This window comes from Erythranthe guttata, chromosome 2 (assembly GCF_056151865.1).
Source record: "Erythranthe guttata isolate IM_541 chromosome 2, IM_541, whole genome shotgun sequence".
Classification (NCBI taxonomy): Eukaryota; Viridiplantae; Streptophyta; class Magnoliopsida; order Lamiales; family Phrymaceae; genus Erythranthe; species Erythranthe guttata.
This window is the reverse complement of record NC_142534.1, coordinates 12,450,468-12,470,929: the sequence shown is the minus strand read 5'-3', so window position 1 is coordinate 12,470,929 and position 20,462 is coordinate 12,450,468. Positions and strand designations below refer to the sequence as shown.

At 37.9% G+C, this 20,462-nt stretch overlaps 1 long non-coding RNA gene and 1 other non-coding gene across 3 annotated transcripts; both read left to right on the top strand.

The window, feature by feature from the left end:
- Positions 1 to 1,355: 1,355 nt before the first annotated feature.
- LOC105969709 (uncharacterized) lies at positions 1,356 to 2,844 on the top strand. 2 transcript variants are annotated; one of them, XR_001173844.2, is made up of 2 exons: positions 1,356 to 1,881; positions 2,601 to 2,844. It is a non-coding gene; the product is annotated as an uncharacterized LOC105969709 (long non-coding RNA). The 2 variants fall into 2 exon arrangements; XR_016028981.1 differs by having other exon boundaries at positions 1,375 to 1,905.
- A 9,044-nt stretch (positions 2,845 to 11,888) lies between these two features.
- Positions 11,889 to 11,995, top strand: LOC148772366 (small nucleolar RNA R71). The gene has a single exon (XR_016030152.1). It is a non-coding gene; the product is annotated as a small nucleolar RNA R71 (small nucleolar RNA).
- The last annotated feature ends 8,467 nt before the right edge of the window (positions 11,996 to 20,462 follow it).

The following is a 20,462-nucleotide window of genomic DNA, read 5'->3' as shown; positions in this document are numbered from 1 at the left end:
GCTCCACCAATTAAGAAAACCAATTTAAATTAATTTAATTTAATCCCAAAAGCAACACGCATAATTCCTCTTTCCCGCAGCTCCGGCACATCCTGCTGCTCGCCGCCGCTGAAATGCATCCGTCTCCGACGATGTTTGCGTCGTCCGATGCAGCGCTCTCCAAAACCGCCGCCGCCGCCAGCAGACCCATCGCAATCTTCCACCCAAAACCGCCGCCGCCAGCAAACCCATCGCAATCCTCCACCCAAAACTGCCGCCACCAACAGACCCATCGCAACACCGGCGACGGCGATGGATTCCTCACTCCGGCAGCTGACGCGTCCGCGGGGACGACGGCGGCGGCGGCGGCGGAATCCTCCTTACTCTCCTGTTGAGCTTTCTCCTGTTGAGCTTTCTCGCTAATTTGTGTGTGTGTGTGTGTGTTTTTGTGTGTGCGAGAGAAAGAGGAGAGAGAGAGAGAGAGAGAGAGAGAGAGAGAGAGAGAAAAGAGATAAGAGTGAGAATGTGATGTGGGTTGGTTGGGGGAAGAGGCTATAATTTAGGGGTAATAATGGTGGTTTGGGAATTATTAAATAATATTTAGGTAGAATATTAGGTAAGGGGGTTTTCTCTAATTATTTTGGGAGGGGGGTTTTTCTTAACTCATTTACCTAGATGAGGGGGTATTGCTAATTATCCCTATATTTAATTATGGAAATAATAGGAGAAAAATGTTGAGATATTATATTTATTGTTTATTTAATTAGACGAATAATAATTTGGTTAGGAGAATAGTTAGGTAGTGTTTGCAAACGCTTTTTGAAAGTGATTATGAGCTTTTTTTTGCTCATAATCTTTTTTCAGGTGTTTGCAAAATCAACTTTTGCTTTTGCTTCACTTAAAATAATCTGCTTTAAGCTATTTTTTTAAAAGCACCCATAACGGTATAACCCTGTTTTTTCTATTTAAGTTCATTTTCCGGAATATTTGCAAACACCCTCAACTTTTAGAAATAAGCACTTAAAACTAACTTAAATCACAATCACTAACTTCTACTTTTAAATAATCATTTGCAAACACCACCTTAGTCATGTGGATGCTTAGGTGGTGTTTGCAAATGATTATTTAAAAGTAGAAGTTAGTGATTGTAATTTAAGTTTGTTTTAAGTGCTTATTTCTAAAAGTTGGGTGTGTTTGCAAATATTTTGGAAAATAAACTTAAATAAAATAGGGATTATTAGACAAAACCCCCTCATTAGATATGTACAATTAAGATGGGTCCAAAAAAAATTCATCTTATTGAGATAAATCCAAAATATTTTTATTCAGCCAAAAATAATATAAATTTCCTATAATATCCTTTCTTATTTTCTTTTACCCTAGTAACCATTGACCGTCTATTTTTTCTCCAATTTCTTTCTCTCTTCCTTCTCTCCAATCCCACACTCGTCTCTTTCTCTCATCACGGCTGCCCCTTTTTTCTCATCACCGCCGCCCCTGCCCCGCCCTCTTTCTTTTCTATCGCCTTTTTCAATTTCTCTGTAAATTATCGCCTTTTCTATCACGGGGGCGTGTTGAAAGTGAAGGGGGCGAGTCGGGAAGAGTTCGAGGGGTTCGTGAAGAGGGAGAGTACGAGGCCGTTGAGGAATCTTTCGACGCCGATTGCTTCGGCGCATCAGATGGGGAGTTGTCGGATGGGGGTGGATTCGGGGGGGTCGGGGGTGGACCCGAGGGGGGAGACTTGGGAGGTGGAGGGGCTGTTTGTGGCGGATACGAGTGTTTTTCCGACTGCTTTGGGGGTGAATCCGATGGTTACGGTTCAGGCGATTGCTTACTGCACTGCACAATCTGTTCTTGAAATTCTTGGCGGGAAGAAGTTTGTGTAGCAGGACAAAGTGTTTGGTTTGTGATTAATTTATTATTCTTGTAAGAGTAAATAATGAAAAATGTGGTTTTCTTGTGTCATAAAACTGGACGAAGTTCTTGTTGGCATTTTCACATACACCTTGTGGGCAACAATTACAAACTAGGGCTTGTAATTTGATTGTACAGTAGTAACTAGAAATATGAATAAATAGTCTCATTTTTAGTGGATTTGGTTAATTTCGTAGTAGATTACGTTAATATTTTAGTGGTTTTCTATATTTTTATAGTGATTTTCTATATTTTTATAGTGGTTTTTGATGAGTTTAATAGTTGTGGATTTCGTTAATATTAGTGGTTTTCGTTACTTTGTAGTTGATTTTCGGTAAGTTTTTAGTTGATTTAGATGTAATTTGAGTGGATTTTGTCTTTGAAAATTGGAATTGTTTTGTAGTGGATTAGGTTAATTTGTACTGGATTACGTTAATATTTTAGTGGTTTTCGTATTTTATAGTGGTTTTCGATGAGTTTACTAGAGTGGATTTTGTTAACATTAGTGGATTTCGTTAATTTCTAGTTGTTCTCGGTAAGTTTTTAGTGGATTTCGATATAATTTGAGTGGATTTTTTTTTGTCTTCGAAACGAGGAATTTTTTGTAGTGGATTAGGTTAATTTTATAGTGGTTTTTGCTTTCAGAATGAATTTTATTTCGTATGAATTAAATTGACACGTTGTTGTCTTCTTTTTCTTTTTGTTAGGTTTTTGAACAGGCGGCGATGGCACAAGGGTGATTAGGTTTGGTGATGTTCGGGTAACTCTACTATTTGTTAGTGGTGATGACGTTTGTTGGTGACTTTAAAAAAAAAAAACCAGAGTACTAGTAGTACTTTTCTTAGAATTGTTATAACACATTGTTTTTCTTTTAGTATCGATGATTGTGGAAGTTTTGTAGTTAATTACATTTAATTTCATAGTGGGATTATGTTAATTTTATTTGAATTATGTTAATTTAATAGTTAATTTCGATATATTTATAGTGGATTTCGATAAATATGTAGCGAATTTCAATTTGATAACCTGGTAAAAAAAATTAAAAAAATATTATTTAATAAAACATTGAAAAAAACAAAAGAAATTTAGTTTTTTAATCAAAATAAAAACTAAAAAAATTAAATAAAACATTTTTTTCCGAAAAAATTCGAAAAAATCGAAAAGACGATTTGAAAAAGATGAAATTAAAAAACTGAAAATAAAATAAAACCATTTTAAAAAAATTAAAATGAAAAATATAAATAGGAAAAAACTAATTTAAAATAAAAATAAAAATTAAAAATCAATCAAATTTAAAATAAATATAAAAAAATAAAGAAATCTAAAAAACCCTAAATGGAGGTAATCTGCATTTAATGAGATTAGTTAGGGCATTTTGGGTAGTTTATGTCATTTGGGTTTATGTCAAAAATCACATTAAAATTTGGATTTATTAAGAAGTCAAAATCCAATGAGGGGTGTTGGTCATATAGCCCCAATAAAAAAACAGGGTTATTGGTGCTTTTAAAAAAATAGCTTAAAGCAGATTATTTTAAGAGAAGCAAAAATAAAAGTTGATTTTATAAACACCTGAAAACATATTATGAGCAAAAAAAGCTCATAATCACTTTCAAAAAGCGTTTGCAAACACCACATTAATTGGTTGTTGGTAGTAGGTTACTTTTCTCCTAAATTAGGACAACATTTGTTATTTGGTTTTCTACTTAAGTTGTAATACTATTATTATGTTAAACGAAAAACATCGTTTATCGATTTTTCCAACAAAAAAGACATCATTAAAATTTAAAAGTATGGAGGTGTGTAGACACTCGTTGAATCAAATAGGTGTATAATACCTTTTCATGAATTATTTTTCTAAGATTTGTAATTATTGACGACAACTATTAAGAATCTATGAATAGACCCTATAATCCACCATTTGAAATACTTGATTTTCACTCCATTCCATATTTGTTTATTGGAGTTCTTCTTTCTCTAGCCGGAAAACATTATTTGTGAATATTGTCTTCCGTATTGTCATTGATAGTTCAAAAAAACATTTGAGGGTTCATAGATTTTGAGATTTGCAGTGCTACAATATCGAAATAAAGTCATTGTATCTTGGGAGACAATTGCTACAAACTGCTAGCACCAGTGCGAAATAATAATGTCTTAATAAGGACAGAGAATCGAGTTCTTATCTCTACCATTTTGTTAAAATCACCGCCCTTTGTGATGGAATAATTTAATAGCTCTGTGACCACATGAAAACAAATGCTAATTAAACACAATAATTGAATTAGCTGGCTAATTTTAATTTATGTTTCTCGTGTCATGTGCGCTAACTAAACAATTCAAAATTTCTAGTGACACTATTTTATTACGACTGAGCTCATCATATATCTATGATAGCAATATAATGAAATACATTAATACATGTTATAAATAATATTAAACCACCTAAATTTTACCTGTTTTAGCGGATTTCTACTCAACGAAAGCACGATTACACCCAAACTCGTTATTTTGGTCTCGTTGTCTGCCTATTTTCAGGTCATTTTGGCTGGAATTCACTACATGTGCATTTGCACATGGCTATTTTAAGGGATTAATTGTCTTTTTAAATCAAAATACTCAAACCCTTTATTAATGGCTATTTTAAGGGCTTAATTGTCTTTTTAAATCAAAATCCTTAAACCCTTTTTTAATTAATCGTCGAAATTTTCTTGTGTTGACTTCTTTTTCCTTCTTCCTCTCCATTCTTCTCTTCATCTTCATCATTTTTCCTTCATTTCATGTGTTCTTCTTCAAAATCACAATCCCTAATTATTTCATTTTCTTCCATTTCTCTTGAAATGTTACTTATTTGAGAAGAATCCAGATAACTTGGGTTGCCTTTTCTTGATGTTCAAAAGATTTTTTTTAGTTTAAGCAACTGAATCAGGGAGTGACATAACGCCAAATACATGGCAATTGAATCAAGAGAAGAGCTCGATCTCTCAAAATTTGCTTGCTCTTTGCTTCTTGAAAGAGATCTTCCGCCATTTTCATTTGCCCTGAACTTGCGAAAGTGTTTGTAAAAAAATTGTTTCTAGGATTGTTGTTATATTCGTAAATTTGATAGCCTTTTCATGTACGTGTGTTGCTTTGATTCATGTACGCTTGTCTATTTTTTCGAATTTTTGTGTAGAGGCTAGCTGAATGAATGTAAGTAAAAATTTCCGACTGAAATAGAATTTCAGGGGAATTAGACGACTTGGACAAGTTTTAAATCTAGTTCAATTAAGTCCTCACAACTTTTAATTTCACCCCCAAATTTATTCAGATAAAAAGACGAAAAAGTCCATGGACATGGCCATGTGCCTCGCACATGTGCCGGAATATTCTAATATTCGACTGGAAATTAGACGTAGGTGGTTAAGTGACTCAAAAAAACGAGTTTGGGTGTGTCCGTGCAACTTTTGATAATCCACAAAATCGGACAAAGTTTAGGTGATTTAATGCTATTTATCCTAATTATTTAGTCATTTGTGATTGGTCCCAAAGGTGATACTAGGAAAAATATAAAATGCAAATTCTTTAAGATAGTAATTAAAAGGTGGAATCACAAAATTAAAGTTATTTTTTATTAATGTACTACCGATCAAATTGGATCTTATAATAAGTGTGTATATCAATGCCAAAGTTCACATCTTTGGAAACCTGCAAAAGTATCCAAAGCTGACTTGGATATTTAATCTGCATCTCAAAATATTTGAGACGTTATAATTTTTTATCTATTAATTAGTAAAACTATGTTTAGATGATCTGTGTATATAATATATAAAAGTTGAATCTCATTTTATATGGACCAGACAATTTGTTAAATACTCCTGAGATTTTGTCAATTTGCTAAAAGTCTTGTATTATTTTTACATGTAATTGCTTCTGGCTTTTTCTCCCCGTCCCATTAATTCCTTCTCTCTTCCCATTTCTCTTCATTTCTGATAAAAATATATTGTCATATATTCGATAATTTAGATGCACTGCCATCGTCTTCTCCTATCACCGTCGTCATCAAATAAAAATTGACTAGCACACACACACACACAAACACACACACACACACACACACAATCATAGAGACATTCAAGCATAACCATTGTTGGAAAATCAGATATGCGTATTTTGTAAGTACACATTTGGAAGGATATGAACAGTAGTTGCTGGTTCACTTTGTTCAGCTATAGGATCGGGAGAGATGATTGTGAATAAGTATTCCATGGAAGAGGGCAACCAAACATAACTAAGTTCTGTAAGTGTAACTGAGCTCTCCTTATACTATATTTTCATGTGTATACAATTATTTGTCTGAAGAACCAGTCAGTAGAGAGAGTGATGGAGATCATTCATAACCTTGAAGAATTCTTAACAATATCGACCATTAATAATTTATGAACTATCCTCCATTAATTTGTGTTGTCTATTTTTTATTAAACATATTTTGGATAAATTACAAGAAACCCTTGAACTAAGCTCAAATTACATGAAAATCCCACACATGTCCCAAATTACCAAAAAAACTTAAAAGTTTGTTGGCGTCTTACATAATAGGGGCTCTTTGACATAACCCCCCCTTACTTTTTTTAATGGGGATAGGCCCAAAATATTTTAGACCATTTGAGAAAAGCCCATAATCCAATTCAGCCATTGTGTTTACCAGCTTTACCCCCGCCCGCCACCTCATCACAGCTGGGCACGCGCTCCAGCGATTTTTTATTTTTATTTTTTCCGTTTTTTTAATCGACTATGAAGCATAGTCGATTAGTCTTAAATCGACTATGCTTCATAGTCGATTAAGGAAAATCTTTAATTTTTTAATTTTTTTTGTTTCTAATTTTGTTTTTAAATTTTTTTTGGTTTTTTTAATTTTTTTCTCTATCAGGTTTTGGAGCATAGTAAGGAGTCCCGCTCGAATTTCGAAATTGTTGGCTTCAATGGGGGGCTGCTGGATGCTCGATTGGAACCCATTGAGTGTTGGAACGGTGTACTCATGCAATGCTCGTTGACGATGTGGTGGATTAATGAGCTGCTGTTGCTCTTGCTCGTTGACGATATTTCCTGCCGCATTCAGTAGGTGCCCTTGGTCATCTCCCCTACGATTATTCTCTTCTTCCATTCGCATAAAAAGTACCTAAAACAAAAATAATAAAAATAAACTAATTAAATAAAATAAATAAAATGGCTGAAGTAAGAAAAATTGCTCAAATTTAATATTAGGATAAATAAATAATTTAGCCGTATTCCCCGGCAACGGCGCCAAAAACTTGTTGGGTGCTAAATACCAACACGCAAGTGCACGTATCGCAAACAAGTAATAAAGTGGACTCGTGAGAGTCGGATGTCGATCCCACATGGAATACGCAAATTACCTAATCCTAAGTACCAAATTCTAACAATTATGATTTTTATCCAGCCTACGCAAGTTTGTCAAATTAAATCAATTAAACAACTAAACTAATTAAGAAAGCAAATAACACGGGAAAATATCAATTAAAACGGACCTAGGATTTTATCTTCCCCCTATGCAAGAATTGCTCACCCAAAACCCCTCAATTATGAAATATATGATTCATGATTATTAACCCGAGACACTAATTTACTCATAACCCGCTGTCGCGTGTATTATGAGTCTATTATTCATAAACGATTCACTATATGTCTATGCAAACCAATTATGAATAAAGCATTAACTAACAAGTCTCGTAAATGGCTACCTAAGGTGATATCTGTATGTCTACGACACCACATGCAATTGACACACTCATCCGGTGAAAACTACTCGAAGGTTCTTCTACTTACCGTCTAATTATCAAAATAGCTCTGTCGAGTCAATCCCAATAATCACAGATAAAGTACATAAATTGATCAAGTTCATGCACTAACAATCATATCAAGTAGAAGAAATAATCATAAAATCATAATTGCATAATCTCAAGAAAACGGGTTCACCATCCCCACATAGGGTTCCAACAAAATCCTAGATTAAAAACTTAGCTACTCATAACGAAAAACATAATAAAAGTAATAAAAGTCATAGATTAAGAAAAGATAGGCGAAGAAGAATTATGATGAAGAGTTGTCGATTCTCCGTCTTCGATTCTTCGTTCTCTCGCTCCTCTTGCTTCAAGGTTGTGTCCAAAAGTCCTTTAATTCGTGCTTGGTTTGCCCTTAAATAGATGTCCCAACTTGGTAGATGATTCTAGGTTTCCTTGTGTGTTAAAAAGTCCAAAATTGTGTCGAGCGGGTGTTGGCGCGGCCGCGCGAAAATCAGTGCAATTCTCGCACGGCCGCGCGAGAATCGCCGAACCTTCTGCCCAAATTATGCATTTGGCACGGCCGTGCCAAAAATAGGCTAATTTTGGCACGGCCGTGCGGGCCTGTTTTCAGCCAATTTTCAACATATTTTGATTATTTCACTTTTGGCCCATATTTTCTCCAAAATTGCAGTTTTGACCCCAAACTTTTCCAATTCTTCAATTTGTACCTAGAATACAATAAATCAACTTTTTAAGCACCAATTATCGTTAATTCACACAAAAAGCTCAAATAAAAAGATACGATAAAGTATAAAAATATATACTTAACACACCCCCAAACTTGATCTTTTGTTTGTCCTCAAGCAAAAACTAGCAACTTTCACAGCAACACTCTCAACAAATGCCTCTCATCACATAGATTAATGGTCAACTTTCATTTTTTCAGAACTTGCAATTATCATGACAATTCTCAAAAATTTACAAGCTCGTAATTCAAAGATACGTATTCACTCACCATTGCTAAAAACCACAAACCATGCTATCGCTTCAAGTATCCCATATTTGTACATTAAAAATGGAGAAAATTTATACTTACATAATAATATTCAACTCCAAAGACTCACCAAATTTCTTTACTCGGTTAGTATCAAATAATTGAGCTATTGGGATCATTGGGACTTTTTGGCTTTCAAATGTTGGGCTTTTTGGTTCAAGGTAGGAGATATGGGTATAGGTGGCTATGCTTCTTGAATTGAGGTGATTCCGCCAAATTTTGAAAGATATGCGTTTGAAACAATGAATTCACCTCTAAGGACTTTAATTAACTCGATTCTTCAGAGTTCAAAAGTCTCCACTTTTGCTCTTAAGACAATGGATCGAGCTTTCAGAACAACTCAACAACTAGTCCTTACTTCCCCTTCTAGTCTCTTTTTTTCTTCTCTTTTTTCTCTTTTTTCTTTTTTTTTTTTTTGGCAGAGGAAGAAGAAGGACCTTATAAAATTTTCCAACCGAACTCCAAAGGGTAATTTTTCAAGAATCTCCATTTATTCTACCTTATACACATTGGCTAAAAGAAAGATCACCGTTTCTCCAAGGCTCAATCAAGGTTCGAATGATAAAAATTTAAAGGTAGGCTTGAAAGGCTCAAACGGTTCAAAGATGGCCCAAATCACTTCCCAAATTGCTCAACAATTTAATATTTCACTTATGTAAATTCCTAAGGCAAGTTCTAAAACCGAATAGCATATGATATAGCATAAATTAATTCCACGTTTTAAAACACAAAACTTTCAACCAAAGCAAGGCATAATTCGTGATTCCTAACAATGACTCCTTCCTACGACACTTTGAATCAAAAGCTCACCAAAATTCAATCACAATCAAGACAAAGCAAGCAATTTCATCATTTAACATCAACCATCTTTCATCATCATGATTCATCAAAGCATTCGACTCAAGCAATTTTTTTTTTTTTTTTTTTAAAAGCAATAAATAAACTAAAACAACTAAAATAAAAAAAAATCCTAAGGCATGCAAACTAAAAAATTAAAGCACATAAACAAGTAATTATCCACCCCCAAACTTAAAATTTACATTGCCCTCAATGTAATTAACACGAAGTTTAAGGATAGAATACACCTGAATAAGTCGTTTTGGCCATGTCCGGGCAGCTGAAATTTTCGCCTTTATTTTGCTTCTGTTGAGCTTCGCACGGCCGTGTGAGATTTTGAACTGTTTTCCGCACGGCCGTGTGAAGTGACAAATTGCACTTTGACCCCTGAAAATAAAAAAAAATTGCTTATTTAATTAGCTTGCATGCTTACAAAATAAATAAATAAAATAAAACAAGAAACATAAATAATAAAAATAATAAAAAAAAAGAAACGAAAATCTCGGGTTGCCTCCCGAGAAGCGCTAAGTTTATAGTCTTCAGCCAGACTTTGTTCCTTCTCTTCAATTCCTTAGCTTTTGAACCCATCTCCTAACTTCCTTTTGGAGAAAGTCTTGAATAAATGGGTTGATCCGATTCTTCTTTCGACTGGTTCGCTTAGGAATGCCTTTGAATTTATTCTTCTTGATGTCATGAGGCTTGCCAACATCGTCTTTTATCCCGGTGTTTTGAGTAGGTGTTGTAACCAACTCAACCTTTTTCTTTTGTTCTCCTACATGCACATTAGTATCCACAAAAAAATTTAAATCATGTCATTTAACAGGAAAAAGTTTAGAATCACTTACCTCATCAAGAAGATAACATCCATTAGCCGTAATAGGCTTTTCATCCACCCGGTACACCTTGAAGATCACTGTTTCGTCCCCCACACTCATTCTTAGTTCTCTCTTTCCTACATCAATAATTGACCTACCGGTCGCTAAGAAGGGGCGTCCTAAGATAAGGGGAATATTTTCATCTTCCTCTATGTCTAGTACTAGAAAATCGGCCGGGAGTATAAACTTATCTACCTTGACCAATACATCCTCCACTATACCTAAAGGGTGAGTAAAAGATCTATCGCTAGCTGCAAGGTCACGGAAGTGGGCTTAATTTCTCCTAAGTTCAATTTCTCATAAATTGATAAAGGCATTAAATTTACGCTCGCCCCTTGATCACACAACGCCCGCCCAAAATACCTAGTACCTATTGTGCATGGAATGGTACAACTCCCCGGATCTCTAAGCTTCGGTGGAATTTTATTTGCAAGGATAGCACTACTTTGCTCATTGAGGTCTATGATTGCTGCACACTCCGGAAGCCTCATCTTCTTCGATACAAGTTCCTTTATAAACTTAACCCAATTCGGCATATGCTTAAGTGCCTCAACAAAAGGAATATTAACATGCAACTTTTTAAGATAATCCAAAAATAACTGAAATTGCATATCAAGCTTGGAGTTTTGAAAACGTTGAGGGAAGAGTACCTTGGGAGTATATTCACTTACTGCGATCTTTGTGTTGCTTGGCCCGACCTCGGTCTTTTCTTTGGGCTCCTTTACAATAGGCGGTGGTGCAACGGACTTTTTAGGACCTTCCTCTAATTGCCTCCCATTTCGCAAACTTACTGCATTGCACTGCTCGATGTTGCTCTTTCGAGGATATTCCGTATTCGACGACAGTGCTCCCAATGGCCTCGCGTTTAGCTGGGTTGCAAGTTGACCCATCTGTGTTTCCAAATTTCGGATGGCGGCTTGAGTGGTTGTCATAAATTGCGCCAAGATATTTGCGAGATCTCCACCTTGAGGTTGAGCTTGAGGCGGATTTTGGAATCCGGGAGCTGGCCTTTGTCCTTGCTGATTTCCTCCCCATCCAAAGTTCGGGTGATCTTTCCATCCCGGATTATAAGTGTTGGAGTACGGGTTCCTCTGTTGTCGGTTGGTGTCATTCACGTAATTTAGAGACTCCGTTTCTTCTAAGCACCGGTCGGGACCTTGGACTGCATGGACTTGTTGAGTCTGCAAAGCTGCTACTTGCTTGGATAGCTTTTCTAACTGGGCGGTGATTGCGGTGACCCCGTCTAACTCTAAAATTCCTCCCGTCTTATTGGCTCCGCTATTTGACCGGTCCGATGCCCGCATGTATTTATTCCTAGCGATTCGCTCCAAAAGTTCGTATGCTTCGTCATAGGTCAAGCTCATGAACATACCGCCAGCTGCTGAATCGAGCACCGCTCTCGAATTATCTTGCAATCCGTCATAAAATATTTGAAGTTGCCGCCACTCTTGAAGACCATGATTGGGGCATCTCCGAATTAATTGTTTGAATCGCTCCCACGTCTCGAACAACGCTTCACCGGCTTCTTGTAAGAAGTTTTGTATTTCTCTCCGGATTCTCTCAGTTTTGGTTGGGGAGTTGTACGTATTCATGAAGAGCTGTGCTAGCTGGGGCCAAGATGAGATGGAGTGCGGTGCACGAGTTTGTAACCATTCTCGGGCTGCTCTTTGCAAAGAGTGCTTGAAAAGGCGGAGTTGCAGTGCTTCAGGAGATACTCCGTTCATCTTGTGCGAATCACACGTTTCGAGAAAATTGACCAAGTGGAGATGCGGATCTTCATGAGCTAATCCGCTGAACAACCCATTGTTTTGGAGCATAGTAAGGAGTCCCGCTCGAATTTCGAAATTGTTGGCTTCAATGGGGGGCTGCTGGATGCTCGATTGGAACCCATTGAGTGTTGGAACGGTGTACTCATGCAATGCTCGTTGACGATGTGGTGGATTAATGAGCTGCTGTTGCTCTTGCTCGTTGACGATATTTCCTGCCGCATTCAGTAGGTGCCCTTGGTCATCTCCCCTACGATTATTCTCTTCTTCCATTCGCATAAAAAGTACCTAAAACAAAAATAATAAAAATAAACTAATTAAATAAAATAAATAAAATGGCTGAAGTAAGAAAAATTGCTCAAATTTAATATTAGGATAAATAAATAATTTAGCCGTATTCCCCGGCAACGACGCCAAAAACTTGTTGGGTGCTAAATACCAACACGCAAGTGCACGTATCGCAAACAAGTAATAAAGTGGACTCGTGAGAGTCGGATGTCGATCCCACAGGAATACGCAAATTACCTAATCCTAAGTACCAAATTCTAACAATTATGATTTTTATCCAGCCTACGCAAGTTTGTCAAATTAAATCAATTAAACAACTAAACTAATTAAGAAAGCAAATAACACGGGAAAATATCAATTAAAACGGACCTAGGATTTTATCTTCCCCCTATGCAGAATTGCTCACCCAAAACCCCTCAATTATGAAATATATGATTCATGATTATTAACCCGAGACACTAATTTACTCATAACCCGCTGTCGCGTGTATTATGAGTCTATTATTCATAAACGATTCACTATATGTCTATGCAAACCAATTATGAATAAAGCATTAACTAACAAGTCTCGTAAATGGCTACCTAAGGTGATATTTGTATGTCTACGACACCACATGCAATTGACACACTCATCCGGTGAAAACTACTCGAAGGTTCTTCTACTTACCGTCTAATTATCAAAATAGCTCTGTCGAGTCAATCCCAATAATCACAGATAAAGCACATAAATTGATCAAGTTCATGCACTAACAATCATATCAAGTAGAAGAAATAATCATAAAATCATAATTGCATAATCTCAAGAAAACGGGTTCACCATCCCCACATAGGGTTCCAACAAAATCCTAGATTAAAAACTTAGCTACTCATAACGAAAAACATAATAAAAGTAATAAAAGTCATAGATTAAGAAAAGATAGGCGAAGAAGAATTATGATGAAGAGTTGTCGATTCTCCGTCTTCGATTCTTCGTTCTCTCGCTCCTCTTGCTTCAAGGTTGTGTCCAAAAGTCCTTTAATTCGTGCTTGGTTTGCCCTTAAATAGATGTCCCAACTTGGTAGATGATTCTAGGTTTCCTTGTGTGTTTAAAAGTCCAAAATTGCGTCTAGCGGGTGTTGGCGCGGCCGCGCGAAAATCAGTGCAATTCTCGCACGGCCGCGCGAGAATCGCCGAACCTTCTGCCCAAATTATGCATTTGGCACGGCCGTGCCAAAAATAGGCTAATTTTGGCACGGCCGTGCGGGCCTGTTTTCAGCCAATTTTCAGCATATTTTGATTATTTCACTTTTGGCCCATATTTTCTCCAAAATTGCAGTTTTGACCCCAAACTTTTCCAATTCTTCAATTTGTACCTAGAATACAATAAATCAACTTTTTAAGCACCAATTATCGTTAATTCACACAAAAAGCTCAAATAAAAAGATACGATAAAGTATAAAAATATATACTTAACAGTCGTGTGAGAAAGAAGAGAAGAGAAGAAAAAATAAGGGAGAGAAGAGACGACGGGAGTGAGAACATAGGGTTCTTCAAGGGTATATTAGACAATTTAGATTTATTAGGAGGGTTGTTTTAAAGGGGAAGGGGTTTTCTCTAATTATTTTTGGGAGGAGGTGTTTCTTAACTACATTTCCTAGATTGGGGGTTCTTGCTAATTATCCCTACATAATATCACTTACGTTATGAATTTAGACATAATCTTTTTGATTACATGGGAAATCTCTCAAAAAATACCAATTTTACCATCATGGGCTAATCGTAATAATAATTTTTTGGTACTTACAACACTTGCAAGAGGGAGATTTTGAGTAAATCCTAAAACCAAAATAATAGAATTAGCTTCCGTGAGAAATATAAAATGAGAATAATGAGATTGTAAGATAAAAAGTTGTCGTTGTGGTCAACGAATTTTACCAGCAGTATTAGATTGATTATGCTGACATACTTTATCGATAAAAGCGAGGATTTTAGTCTATTATTTTAGCAATTCTGAACATGCAAATAATCATGGTCTTTTGATTAAAATACTTAAGCAATGTTTGTTTACGTTTCTGGAGTTATTTTTATTTTATTTTGGAGAAATATATTTTGAGAGAATAATTGAAAAATGAAAGTAATGTTTATTTATAATTTGAAATGAAACAAAATTTGAAATGAGACAAAAAACACTGTAGCGGTTAAATTATATTTAAATGTGTTAAGAAAATGTACTGTAGTAGTAGAATTTGGAAAATAAAGTGACGTTTGTTTTGGTTTTTCGTAAAGACAATGTTTACTGTAGCAGTCAATTTTGTTTTAGTGTAGCAGTCACATCATATCTGAAGGAGAGAAAAACTTTTGAAGTTGTTTTGTGAATTTATTTTTGAAAACCTAATCAACAAATTAAACACGAATCCGTTTAGCGAAAAAAATAAAGTGAGATGACAACGTAACCAAACAATGCCTTCGGATCTCATGTTTAAAACTGAAAATTTCACACAAATTGTACGTTCACGCAATCAATCGATACTTGGGAATAGCGAAAAGATGGTTAGCTCGAGACGTCACTGAACCAAAGTGTTCGGACATATCAAGATCACTCGGTTCAAGCAAGAAAGATAATCTGCACTCCAACGAATAATATCGTCTGCGCCAATAGTACTTTCGCCATGCACTTCACAGTTGCGAATCTCCCAAGCTTTCCACATCATGATTGATGCTAAGGACAAGAAATCTGGATGAAGAGTTTGAGATAGATATGCAAACCATGACTCAAAGTTAAGGTAGTTATGCGAGAATATTCCTTCGAATGGTTGTTGCTGCCAAATAGAACCCATGTTTCGGCATTCCGAAGTAACATGCAAAATAGACTCAATGACCCTGCACTGGTGGCAGAACGGGGAGGTGGCAACTTTCCGTCGGATTAATTCAGCCTTTGTCGGGAGAATATTCAAGATCGCTCTCCAAACAAATATCCGAATTTTTGGTGGAATTTTAAGTGCCCACACAGTCTTCCAAAGGGTCAAATCAATGCCATTTGATGCTTGGCCCTGTCGATTCCCAGTCCCAGCACTCTGCAAGATAGCCCGATAGCATGAGTTAACCGTGAATCTGCCATGAGGAGTGAACCGCCAAACCATCTTGTCTGCTGCCCGAACACACCCTATTGGAACCGAAAGTATTCTGTCCCTATCGACCGGCCAGAAAAATTCATTAATAAGAAATAAATTCCATGTGCGAGATATCAGATCGATAATATCTGCAACCGTGTCGGGAAATGCACAGTGCGATGGTCGTTTCGTGATTACTCGGGGGTAGCTCTCGTCTGCAATCCATTTGTCTCCCCAAATCGAAGTTGTTGCGCCGTTGCCAATCCGCATTCCGATACCAGCATGTAGGAATTGATGGGCCTCCAAAATGCCCCTCCACGTGGCTGAAGGTCGAGGACCGGTATCGGCGGTGATAAATTTGCCATGAGGATAATACCTCGCTTTAAGAATTTTCGTCAAGAGCAAGCCAGGTTCCGTCATAAGTCTCCACCCCTGCTTCGCCAAAAGTGCAAGATTAAAACACTTCATGTCTCGAAAGCCAAGGCCACCATCTACTTTAGGTAGGCACATTTTCCTCCACGGCAACCATGCTACCCCCTTGTTCCCACCGGTGCCCCACCAATATCTCCGGATAACCGATTCAATGTCCTTGAGTATCCCTTTTGGTAAGCAAAAACAACTCATGATGTAAGTCGGGACTAATTGAAGCACCGACTTAATCAAAACCTCTCTTCCAGCTCTATAAAGTTGTTTTCCCCCCCCATCCTTTGACCTTCGCCCAAACTCGATCTCTAAGGTAACTGAAGATTTATTTTTTGGTACGTCCCATCGAGCAAGGCATTCCAAGATACTTGTCGTGTTTGTCAACTATCTTGAAACCCAGAATTTGGTGAATGGAGTGTCGAATAACCGGTGAAGTAGATGGGCTTATCAAGATTAATCTCCTGTCCCGAGGTCCTAGCATAGATATCGAGAATTCCCTTGAGAGTGATTGCGTCCGTTTCGGTGGCCTCGCAAAAAAACAGTGTGTCATCCGCGAAGCAAAGGTTAGATATAGAGGGTGCCGTGGCTGCCACCCGAACTCCATGTATTGTTCCAACGTCTACCGCCTTATTAACCATAGCTATCAGGGCCTCCGTACAACAAATAAAGAGGTAGGGTGAAAGTGGATCACCCTTTCGAAGCCCTCTTGTAGGCCAGACCGAACCGCACTGTATTCCACTAAAAAGAAATGCATATGAGACCGATGAAACACACAACATGATAAGATCAATAAAAGAAGATGGCAATCCAAATCGAGAAAGAATTTGGCGAAGGAAAATCCATTCAATTCGATCGTAGGCTTTACTAATATCTAATTTAATAGCCATATAATTGCTACGGTTATTAGACTTCAGCTTGATAAAATGGTTAATCTCAAAAGCAACTAGAACATTGTTCGTGATAAGACGTCTAGGCACAAAGGCTGATTGGGTAGGGGAAATCAAATCATTCAGGACTAATTTCAGTCTGTTGGCAATTACTTTGGAACCAAATTTATAAATAACATTACATAAACTAATGGATCTATAATCACCGATTTTTTCGAGGTGTTTCACTTTTGGAATCAAGACAATATAGGTAAAGTTTAATAAGGAAGGAAGGGTCTTATTATTAAGAAACTCTAGAATGCAAGAGATTACATGGGAACCAAGAATATGCCAATATTTTGTATAGAATAGGACTGGTAAACCATCGGGACCAGGGGATTTAAGAGGTTGTGAGATGGCCCCGGGTTACCTCAGCTGTAGTGAAAGGTCGAGAAAGCATTTGACTTGCTTCGCTAGAGATCCGGGGCTCAATGTGACTCATCACCTCATCTATCTCGTCATCACCGGGGTTTGTAGTCCGAAAAATATCACGAAAGTAAGACACAAAAATATTTTCAATATCCTCTGGTTTATCCTGCCACTGCCCACTGCTATCTCGGATTTTCTCAACTCTGTTAGCTCGGCTTCTCGATGTTGCCTTAGCGTGAAAATAACCCGTGTTTCGGTCCCCTTCCCGCATCCATTGGACTCTACTCCGTTGACGCCAATAGGCATCGTTGTCATCATATAATTTCTCCAATTCGTTTCGTAGAGTGTGATACTCGTTTCGGCTAGCATTTGATTGAGGTCCAGCCTGTAGACCATGAAGCCGTTTATGGATTTCCTCAATTCTACGTTGAGGTCAATTCACAATATTTTTACTCCATTCCAACAGGGCAATGCGGCAGTTGTCATTATTCTGTATCACTGTCGTCGTCGGATTTGAGCTACACTCGGCGTCCATTGCTGGATAATAATTTCCTCACAATCATCTCGCCTTATCCACATGGCCTCGAATCTAAATGGTCTCCGGCCTTTACGAAGGTGTGGTGAGCGTGGTGATTCAAGTGTGAGCATAAGAGGGGTATGGTCCGAGCCCGGGAGACCCAAGTGGGTAACTTGAGCGTGAGGGAAGCGGGTCATCCACGCATTATTCGTACAAACTCTGTCCAAACGGCTCCGCACTGTATGGGGATAAAGACTATTGTTCGACCAAGTAAACGGTGTGCCGCGGTAGCCAATGTCCGACAGGCTACAACAATCAAGGGCAGCTCGGAAGGCTTCGATTTGGCCTGGCAATTTTGGGATTCCCTCCGTCTTTTCCGAGTTACAAAGAATTTCATTGAAGTCACCACCAACCATCCAAGGCAAGTCATTATGAGTCCGGAGTTGGCAAAGGAGATCCCAGGATAAATGACGATGTGATTTATCAGGATATCCATAAAACCCCGTAAACCTCCACTTGTCGCTGCCATCTGCGGGACAAACCTCCACGTCAATGTGATTGCTAGAAAAGCTGGAAAGGGTAATCGTAAGATCCTTATGCCACAACAGTGCGAGGCCACCAGATTTGCCGACCTTATCGACGGCCAGTCCAAATTAATTCCATTTCTTCTTAAGACGCTCAATCTTTTGTGGTGTAGATCTCGTCTCCGAGAGAAACACCAAGCTGGGGTTATATTTTCGGAGAATGTCTCCGAGTGTATGAATTGTCAAGGGCACCCCGAGCCCTTGACAATTCCAGATTAGGCAATTCATGGTTCTCGGCGGGACTGCACCGCAGTCTCCGCCGTTGAGCTGGTATCTTCGTCGATTAAGTTCAAGTTCTGCTTCTTCCCTGTTCTATCATACTCCTTTCCCAAAGAAGCTGCCCTCTTGGTCCTCCGAATCTTGCTCGGGTTCACAATTTTTCTCCCTGATGAAGGATCAGATCAGCCGTCGGAATAAAGTTGGACCACGTTGTTGATCAGGTTCATTTCCTCCTGGTCTGCACATGGGTAGTTCTCCTTATCTTTGTAGTGTTGCAACTGCAAGTCATTTCTGGTTTGCGTCGTGAAAGCAAAGATATTTGCTACTCTTTGTGTGCAACGTGGCTGGACCCTGTTGGGATCTTGAATGTTAGGTTGGACAACTTGTAACGGGAGTTTAGGACTCATGTCCTCCTTTGAGTTCGAGGCTCGAAGCCAATTTCCATACGGAAGCTCATTGACAGGGTCAATAAATCCCTTTTCGTATCTGAGCGGGCATTTGTTCTCACGATGCCCAAGAAGCCCGCATAGGAAGCAAAGATTCGGTAGTCGCTCATAAGTAAAGCTCACCCAGGTTTTGGTGCCGTCCGAGTTATGTAGGTAAAGTCCACGTTTAATGCTCCGAGAAACATCAATTGCAACCTTGACCCTAACGTATTGTGCAAATCGAAGTTGGTTTTGATTCAGAATTTCGAGAAGCAAGCCGATCCTGCTGCCAATCTTAGACGCAACCTCGACCAACCGCTGGTTCATGGGGAGTTGATGAAGACGAAGTACAATTGGCATCCGGTTAACCTCCATTGTCGCCGGATCAAACTCGGTTCGATTTCCGAAAATATGAGAGCATTCTTTTCCAAAAGCCAAGGACAACCCCCTATTGCGTGTTTTTTATCCAGATGATGGTAGAACTCAATAAGGATCTTGTTTTTGCCCAATGATTGTATCTCACATCCCTTAACAGGTTGGAGTAACCGGGTCACATTAGCTCGAATGGTATGTATAGACATCTCCTTAGAAGAGACCACCCTCCCAACTAAACTGAGACCACTATTGACATTATTGTCCATTGCATGTGTGCGATCTACTGTGACCCCCTCTTCTTCATCTGGGGTTAAACAAAATTTGTTTGCAAGGGTCTCGGTGATAGTCTCCATGAACGAACGAGAAAGGGAGAGAGATGAGATGAGATTCACACGGTGAAGATCCCTAGCGCCGCCTGTCTGATGCGGATCTGGAGGATGAAGGAAAAAAATAAAACAGGAAAGATAGGGTTACGAAGAAAAAGCGAGATAAACCACAAAAAAAAAAAAACTAAACCCTAACAAACCAAAGCAAGTACTGACTAAAATAAACAAATAAAGTATTGCCCACGATCGGATCGTTTGGATCAGTGAATAAATATTTAGTGGAATTGAGGATCTGCAAAGATCAAAACATGATCAAGAAATAAGCCTCTCATAGAGAGAGAAATAGGCCTCTCATAAAGAGAGAAATCATACGCTACAACTCTCAAAAATCTCTTAATTTAGAGTTGTAACATAAGAAATGTAATTAAACATTACAAAGAAGAATATTCGAAACGCGCAAAACACGATATGGAGATGAAGTGAAATCATTTAAAACATATGATATACCTCTATTTCATGGAATGCAATCTGCTACACTATGTGAATCTTCTACAAAATAACTAACTTAAGAACAAACACAACAGACATGTAACATAATAGATATTTAAATACAGTGCAAGTTTAGCACTAACAACACTCAATTAGTGATGCACATTACTCAAACAACAATACAATTTATAAATACTGCAAAAGAGATAAGATGTATATGCCACCACCAAT